This window comes from Lineus longissimus, chromosome 8, assembly GCF_910592395.1.
Source record: "Lineus longissimus chromosome 8, tnLinLong1.2, whole genome shotgun sequence".
NCBI lineage: Eukaryota > Metazoa > Nemertea > Pilidiophora > Heteronemertea > Lineidae > Lineus > Lineus longissimus.
The window spans coordinates 8,651,269-8,658,201 of NC_088315.1; the positions used below are offsets into that span (position 1 = coordinate 8,651,269).

Here is a 6,933-nt window from a genome sequence, read left to right on the forward strand (position 1 = left end):
GGAGACGGCTTGTTATGTTCAGTGACCTATCCTGGTTTGTTCCAACAATAAGATACTTCCGAAGGTGTGTGCCGGATTTGGAAAATCGTTTTTCATGGAAGAATAAAGCACTAGGAAAGCGCTGATGTACAAGCAACATTAGTATTAATCTGATGGCCTGGTCGCATGGCGTCGTATGTCCGATGAGGTGCCGCGATTCCAGATGGTCATTTAGTAAGAACGGTATACGGTAAAAAAGGTACAGGAAAAAAGGTACAGGAAAAAAAGGTACGGAAATAAAGGTACAGGAAATAAAAGTACAGGAAATAAAAGTACTGGAAATAAAGGTACCGGAAGTAAAGGTAATGGAAAAAAAGGTAAAAAAAATGGCATAAGTAAGTAAAAAAGGTACACCCCTCTCTACTAAGGACATCCCAGGGACTGACTAATCAAGAGGTGTTTTAATTAGCGAGGTCAAACTGAATGGAAACAACCTATTTGGGTTTAAAACTAGTGTCCTGAATAGAGAGGGTGTCCCCAGTAGAGAGGTGTCCGCTCTAAAGGGAAGTTCCACTGTACTATTATTTTGGAACAAATTATTATTGCATGGGACTTCAATTAGTATATGTTTATTAATTGGCTCCGTTCTAGGACACACCAAAACTTGATATGAGAGACTAAAAAAATAATGCAATTTTTAATTAGTCAGTCCTTAATTAGTCAGTCTCGGTTTATTCAGCAGCAAGTATACAGAAACCTTAAAGAATATGAGACATTTGATATTGAAACATGTGTTGATATTAGGATCTTTTATTGTGTTTTTTTCTACATGATTCAAGTCAAATTTTGTCTTAAGGAATCAATACCAAACTGGAGATAGTGGCTGTCTCACCAAAACCGCAAGGGGGAGCTAAAATGTTGGCCAAAACCGAGGGGGCCTTTTGTGTTAAGAGGCATTTTTTCTTATCAGTTTACCACCATCTTTTTGTCTTCAAGTCTAAATAAAGATGTAAGGTACATTACCCTTTAAAGCTAGGTCTAGACACCTTTTTGTGCTCAAGGAAGAGAGGGGGAGCTTCAGTTAGCACCTAGCAATTTGTAGGTTTATAAGTATGCCAATCTCTAACAGATGGACTGCCAAGTTCATCTCAACAAGATGATATTTCAACTTATATCGTCCTTGTCTTCAAGTGTTTGCACAACATGTCACCATTTTATCTAAAACTTGAATTTTATACTCCAACGAGATCACTACGGTCTTCAGACTCCCTGAAGCTGGCAGTACCACGCACTAGGCATACCATTGGATATCGTTCCTTCTCAGTTGCAGCCCCAAGGCTCTGGAACGATCTCCCTCTGGCAATAAAATCTGCCAGCTCGCTGCCAGCTTTCAGGAAGAGTCTGAAGACCCACCTTTTCAAATCATTTTATAATATGTATTAATACCTTTTACGTAATGTTTTTAAGTAATGTATCTAGGCCTATTTATTTTTATCTCTGTGAGGCGCTGCGATATATACATGAGCGGCGCCATACAAATATCGTTTTATTATTATTATTTAATATTTCAACTCATATCCAAGGATACCAGAAATATTAGAACTTGTATCGCAAGTTTCTGCATGATACAACAATAACTCTATACTAGGTTTCAACACAAGTCCTTCCTACATCCTACAAAAGATATTTATGCTCCGTGAAAAGATATAGAATCTTTTAGCACCTATCAATTTGTAGGCTTATGGGAATGCCAATCTCAGAGAGATGGACTGCCATGTTCATCTCAACAAAGTGATATTTCAATTAATATCTGCGCATACCTCAAGCATCCTGCTGACAGATACCTCCCAGCGGTAGACAAACTTTCTGACTATATCAAACCTGTCTGTTTATTTTGTCTAAATGGTTTTGCACTGTGGATGAACGGGAGGGAGATTCGTGCAAAAAAAAAGCCTATGCCTATCCGGATAGCTTAGGTCCAGGTGTTTTATCAAAGTCCACCTGCATATTGTACAGTCAAATAAAGGAATAGGCCTAACATCTTTACTGGGGGGTCAGTATATATCTCTATAAATAGAGATGCAGTTATGATCAACATTTATCATGCATGCAAATTTGCTGAAACTTGGTAGTTATAGTATTTGAATATAAGTCTACGCAACCACAATGTTGACCTTAATATTCAGTACGTATTTAAATTATTGGAAATTTTCAAATTCAGTGACAAATTTCGAATTTTTTAAGAACGGCGTTGGCCTTTAACAGACCTGAGCACCTGAGATGACCAGAAACTATTTTCCCATGGTCCACTCCGCGACACTTGACAATTCTCCGTCCACCCCACCCAATGATTTCCCTATCTCCTTGTCCTGAAGTATCATTGACACTACACCACAATCAACCAGCATAGATCAACATTGTTAACTAAAGGAAATACAAAGAAAATAAGCACTAGGATTCACTAATAATCAATTAAAACAGGATACGTTGTCCATACCATTTCTTCAGGGAGACAATAAGTGGACCTGATATCCGCAGCGTAATAAGTAAAGAAATTTGAGATTATTTTCAAAATAATTGGTTTGGGTGATCATTAGAATGACACCATGCCTGCCCGTTGAGGGCTGAACTAGGAATGTAAAAGGCCAATGATGATATTTGTACCCAATGATTATGTAGTCTGTTGGCCAGAGAAAGTCACTCACTTTCACTCATAAGAGAGAGTCACTCCACTCATTAGAGCATGTCTATTGGCACAGGGAGTGTCACTTATTTTCAATCATCAGAGAGAAGCTCTCAATTACACTCATCAGAGAGAAGCTCTCAATTACACTCATCAGAGCGAAGCTCTCAATTTCACTCATCAGAGCGAAGCTCTCAATTTCACTCATCAGAGCGAAGCTCTCAATTTCACTCATCAGAGAGAAGCTCTCAATTTCACTCATCAGAGAGAAGTTCTCAATTTCACTCATCGGAGAAAAGCTCCCAATTTCACTCATCGGAGCGAAGCTATCAATTTCACTCCTCAGAGAGAAGCTCTCAATTTCATTCATCAGAGAGTGTCTATTGACCAGAGAGAGAGGGAGGCACCTGCTTGTCACCAAACGGTTCGACCTGCATTATGGTTTTCATCATCTGTGAACCAAAGACAGGCCTGCTTTTTTTTAACTTCATCCACTGTGAAGAGAAGAGTGCAGAACTCAATCAGACAGACTCGACATACTACACCATGGCTTTAAAGGAATACGCCCTTTGGACTCATTGTATTTACTAGTGGCTCACGAAAACAGAAATACACAATGCCATAGTGCAGTTATCATGCATGCAAATTTGCTAAAACTTGGTATCTATGTGTATATTTGCCACATAATGGCATTGTTGAAATTTATATTCAGTGCGTATTTACACATCTGAAATTTTCAAATTCAATTATAAATTTCAAATATTTAACGAAGGGTGTAGGCCTACATGGTATGCCTAGAAAAATTATACTCACAATCAAGTGTGTATCCAGTAAGACGAGGATTTTAATCCCTCCAAAATATTGCAAAATTTAACAACCTTGGGTATCCCTTCACATTTCCAGCATGTATATCTTCTACAACCCTAGCAGGATCATTTACTGTGCAACTTCCACACTCAGAATAACTTATAGGAAATGTCAGACTTTATCTTGCACAAGGAAGTGCTCAGACCACAGCTCATTATTTGGGCCAATTATAACACTAGACTCGCCATGATCTGCCTGTGAAAACAGGACCCCACCTATATGCAAACCATGAAGTGAGGCTAATGAATGTAATTTGGCTTTTTTTCGGTACAATCAATTAAAAGCAGGAAATTTGATGCACGAGATTGAAATTAAATGATATATCTGGCAACTAGAATGAGGTTAATGGGATACAGGTGGGAGTTCTAATGCCAAGGATAGGCAGTGTCCTCCGAGCTGGATTTTTAGAGTGGCGGCTGGGTAAAGGAAATAAATAGCTATCAATGAGAGTAGGCTGAATCTAACTTTGAAGAATTTAGGTCAAAATAAGAGCCACGAGAAATGTGGTGTGTGGGATATTTGAGATGCGTGTGTGTGGGGGGGGGGGGGACGGGGTAATTACTTTATCAGACGCATTTGGAATCAGGAAAGGTTTTGGGGACAGGGTGACTGAAGTAACCCCCGACAACCCACCTCGCCCCACCCCTGCCCCCTACACAGAGTGTCTCAAAAAAAGTACACCCAATCAATACGTATGCAATCTTACCAAATACAGAAATACTCATCCATAGAAATCCTATTCCTTCAACCAAGATTTCCCTTCAGAGAAATATACAGCCATTTGACAGCGCTCGAGAACACTGTGGACAAATTTCATCAAATTTATCATTACCGAGAGTTGTACCATGATGGTCAAGTCCCAACACCAAGCCAATTAGAATTAATTGCATGGCAGCCCCAAGTGAAAGACCCTGTAACTGGCCCTACTGAATGGCCCTCACCAAATGTTAAATCTCCAATTAGTATGCACAGAGGCATAAGAAATATCTCATTAAATTAAACATTTAATTAATTTCTCTGCCGGCCTGATCGCTGCATACAACATTAACGAATGCTGAACCAAACCTCTTGAGAAATGCATGTAGGAGGCGCTCTTAGAAATTGCCGGGTATAATTGGGGAGGCAGCTAATGGCAAAGCCAGTACCACTAGGTGGTGGAGGGGGTCATGTACTATAACCAGTGCAAAAGATAAAATTCAAGTTATGCATTGCACAGTAGAACCTCGCTATTGATTACAACCTCCGGCCTGACAAGTGCTGTCCTTAGTGGAGAGGTGTCCAGATAGAGAGGTCAAATTGAATGGAAACAACCAATTTGGGACAAAACTAGTGTCCTTAATGGAGAGGTTGTTGTTACATGTAAGAGAGAGGTGTCCGCTTCGTGAAGTCCACTGTTTTTTTTTACTGTTGGCCTACTGGTGCCACAGCCCATTATTTATTTTTGTGAAATTCGACAGCAACATTTTCCCTTGGCACATTGTGACCTCTCAATGCAATGTATGCCAAAATTTCAAATATCCAAAAATAATTCAAGGATGACACTGACGCAGAAGGTCAACCATTCTCTGGACCATCAATCACCCAATAACACTATGTCCCCTTTAAGTATGAGTCGTAGCCTTTCATCAATCGAGTCACAAAGTGACGTGAATATCTTGTCACAGATGGTGATCACGTTAAATCATCTTATCCCCTAGTACAACACTATACTGCCCCTTTAATAAGTAACACTACTGTCAATCATCACCCCTGGCCCTCCAAACTATTATACCTCACTTATTCCCCCTTTAAAAACCAATGACAGCTTCTTCATCAAAGTGAACATCATCTGTCACACGATGGTGATCATCTCGAATCCTTCAATCCTCGAGCAATGCATCCATCACCGTCATGGATTATAAACCTGCGCTTCAAGTCATGCCACAAGTAATCAATACTAAAGCTTAATTAGCAAATGTTCCGATAATTGGGTCTTAAAATTTCAACCAAGTTGGAAAATTTCTTCATTAGAATGGAGATGCAGAGATTTTGAAATGTAAAATCACCTTCGCGGTGACCCTTCGGGTATAACACCGTACAAAGACTAATGGGATAGGATCGCAACCCTAGGCTCATTAGTGAAATTTTCCGCTTTAATTTGGGAAATTTTAACAGTTTTTCTGCCCAGAGAACACTATCGAATGGCAAATAGGTGTTCTACTTCTTCAAATCAATAAGCTAATTTAGTTTGCCCGCAGCTCGTGTGACGAAAATTACGATCGTCAGACATATTATATGACAGATCTGTACAGTCAACTCGGAGTAATTGGACATTTTTTGTCAACGTATCCTCTAATTGGTAATTTCTGTAAATCAAACTGGGCCCAATGTTAACAAGCGTGATTGATTCCCTATTAGAGGGGTTGCCTATTTAGAGAAGGAATCTCGCCTTGGATAATCAGAATAAGGATGCCAGAACAAGATGAAGCTAGCTTTAGTTAGCAAGTACTGACGATCATCATCATTATTGGCGCTGTAACCATACTGGATTTTGGCCAGAGGTATGGAGGCCACTATAGGCTACTGTCTACTGGTGTGGGGGGAACTCACCTGTCCTGGCAGAGACACTGAGGTTAAGTGGGACCACAGCTTTTGGTCTCATCTGACAGACCCTTGAATTTGTGAAGAGTTCCTTAAAAGCCATGCCAATTCATCCTGAAATACAATTCTGGGTTCTCCCGGGATCGAACCAGGGCCCCACTGCATGCTAGCCAGTAGTGTTAGCAACTTGGCTATAAAGATCCTTTTCATCAAAGTTCAAGGATGAAAATTCCTTAAGTGACACCCAGACACCTGGCAACGCCAAATAATTGAACAAAAATGAGAACCGACCGAACAAATTGAGAAATACGACCTACCTCTTACGAATCTACAATCACCATGTGTACAACAGCACGAGTTGACACCCAACTCTCCCACGTCAGAAATAATTGAATATTGCCAATATATTCCTATATTAATTTGATTCAATCAAATTCTGTAACTAAACGAATATACATACCAGCTCGAAGCGAGAAAATTAACAGTGAAGACATAAGAACTGAGCAAACAATTTGACAAGTTGTGTTATTGTCATTTCCTTCAACATGTCCGAGTGAAATTTAATTTCCTTTGAAACTGTTCGTTTGGAAATATTAAACATGTGGTAAGAGTTCAACAACTCCAGTATACTACTACCAGTTGTTTCCCCGCACAGAGTTGATACTCTAGTTTCTTCGATACAAGACCCGTTCTGAAACAATTTGTAACAAGGCTCTGTCAGAACCTGGATGTATCATAACCACATGGACTTGGATTTGTTAATTCTAAATTGAGTAGTTTGAATAGCATCGAACAACCATGAGCATAATATCTTACATTCTGAA

General features: G+C 39.6%; 1 protein-coding gene across 1 annotated transcript in view; it reads right to left on the reverse strand.

Annotated features, from left to right (window-relative positions):
* The window catches only part of LOC135492658 (LIM domain only protein 3-like), an 80,274-nt gene extending 76,669 nt beyond the window's left edge, over nt 1-3,605 (reverse strand). The window contains exon 1 of the mRNA XM_064779230.1: nt 3,476-3,605. The gene's annotated coding sequence lies outside the window, so the exon portion shown is untranslated. The remainder of the gene's footprint in view (nt 1-3,475) is intronic.
* Between the last annotated feature and the right edge of the window lie 3,328 nt (nt 3,606-6,933).